The sequence below is a fragment of the Lipotes vexillifer genome, unplaced genomic scaffold (genome assembly GCF_000442215.2).
Source record: "Lipotes vexillifer unplaced genomic scaffold, Lipotes_vexillifer_v1.1 scaffold687, whole genome shotgun sequence".
Taxonomy (NCBI): Eukaryota; Metazoa; Chordata; class Mammalia; order Artiodactyla; family Lipotidae; genus Lipotes; species Lipotes vexillifer.
This window is the reverse complement of record NW_006782674.1, coordinates 4,110-6,523: the sequence shown is the minus strand read 5'-3', so window position 1 is coordinate 6,523 and position 2,414 is coordinate 4,110.

The window sequence follows — 2,414 nt, the reverse complement described above, 5'->3', positions numbered from 1 at the left end:
TGCTGCCATCTAAGGAATGCCAACCGCTGCCAGAAGCCAGAAGAGGCAAGGAAGGGTTCCCCTTGGAGCCTCCAAATGGAGTGTAGTCCTGGCCACACTTTGATTTCAGACTTCTGGCCTCTGGAGCTGTGAGAGAATTAGTTTCTGTTATTGTAAGTCACCCAGTTTTTGTCACGGCAGCCTGAGGACGTAGGACATAGGACCCAAGGCACAGAGAGGGTCCAGCCTTTGCTCAAGCCCAGGGCAGCCCTGGGAGAGTGCTGTAGCCGGTTGGTAGAGGTGAGGCGAGTTGGCCTCTCTGTCCCTTTCCCCAGGTGCCCAGCCCTGACCCCTTTTCCCAGCTGCCGTCCTTTGATGCTGTCCGCCCAGATCAGGCTCCCCCAGCCTCCCTGTGCCCACCAGTGCCTGCTTAGGACCTTTTTTGTGGGGTGGGGTGAGGGCAGCTGGCTTTCTTAAAGCCACAAGGGACAGGCGTTTACAAGGGATGGGTATAGGACTAGTGAGGTACCCAGAGCAGAACCCCAGAGCAAACAGCCTCCAAGGACAGGACCCACATTGAGGCAGAGGGGGGTCCAGCAGGGCTTCTGGGTACAAGGCCTGGAGTGCTCAGCTGTGCAGGAGAGAGGTGGGTGGGGAGGATGGCCAGACTCTGCTGGGGTGTGGGACTTGTAAAGACCCACCTGGAATGAGGGGTGCGGCTCTCTGTTCCTGGGAGGGAAGAGGCTCAAGAAGCAGACGTCACGTACTGGGAAACTGAGTTTCAAGGTTGGGCGGCTGATTTAATAAAACCCAAGAAGCACGGAGGTGGGGACATTACATGGGGCGAGGGGCATCAAATTTTTCAAAATCAAGGGAAGAGGGAGAGTGAGGGGGCTGAATGCAGGGTAAAGAGAGGACATCTGATACACTGGCCCTGGGGAAAAGTCCTGGCCAGGCCAGCAGTGGGCCTGCAGCCCCTCTCAGCTCCTAGGGCAGCCCCAGTCCCCTTGCTGACCCAGGAGTTTGGGGCCTGCATCCTTCCAAAGCTCGCCCATCCTGCCCTGTCCCACTGTAACTAATTCCCAGCTGCCATCCAGAAGCCTGGCAATAAATGGGCCAGTTTGAGATGGGCAACAGGATTTGGGGGCTGAGAAGGGTGGGCCCTAGACAGCTGGGAGGGGCTCAGATTTCCACCACGCTGAACCTGAGGCAGCATCACCTGGGACCCTTCCCCACGATGCACAGAACCTGCTTTTGGGAGGTAAGAGGCTCTTGAAGTGGTTGTCACATGCTGGATGTCACATGCTGGGAGAATGAGTTTCAAGGTCAGTCAGCTCTTGGAAAGGAGGCCCAGAGCAAGGCCTCTGAAGTGACTGTTGTCACAGCAAAAGCAGACTTACCTGTGTTCACAGCGTCATGCTTGGGAAAGTGCCAGTACATCCTCGGGGACCTTAGAAGTCACCTAGCCCATTTCGCAGATGTTTCAAGAGGACCAAGGACTTGGCTGAGCCCTCGAGGATAGAACCAGGACTAGAAGGCTCCGCTCTGTCTTCGCGCCTGCCTTTATCTCTTGACCTTTTTCCATCTCTACGTCATTCAGTTATTCCCATCTCACACCCTGAAATTTATCACCCACGTACCATGCACCGCCTCTGCAATCTTAAGTATTTCATTCCTTGATCACTGTTTCTCCACCTTCCAATTCATTTGCTCAGGTACACCTAGACCACACTGCTTGAACTCAGGGCAGCCAGTCTAATCACCCCTCGCTTCACAGTTGCCTATCAGCCCCCTCGTCTGTCTTTATCCATCCTGCACTTCACTATCTACCATTGTAATCCCGACCTTACAAGTATCCTCATGTCTCTTGCACCCTCTCCCACCATCATAAGTCACCTAGCAAAACCCTTTCCTCAGGTGAACCCTGCCTCCACTGCTCCCATGCCTACTGGCAAGCAGCAGAAAGGAACACTGGTAAACTGGCCCAGTTTGGCACCAAATACTAATTGGCAGTCATCCTTTATTTCTCTAGTAGAGTGGTTCTGAAAGTGCGGTCCTCAGACCAACAGCATCAGAGTCATTTGGGAACTTGTTAGAAATGCAAATTCTCATGCTCCATCCCAGACCTGCTGAATCAGAAACTTGGGCTGAGTTCGTAAATGGTGGTTTAACAAGCCCCCCAGGTGATTCTGATGCTTGCTAGAGTTTGAGAACCACTTTACTCGTAGGCTCCCTTTCCTGTTTCCAAGATGAGCATTTCATACGTTCGCCTTCCACACAACTCCTCCTCTCTTATTTCATCTCTGTAGGGTATTGCTCATTTCATCTAGACTTGGCTGAGGGAACTGAGGCTGTCAAATGGAAACTTGTCTTCCCGTTACCACTGTTACCAGTGTACCAATGTCCACCTTCTTCCTTCCAGTTTCAAAGGCAGG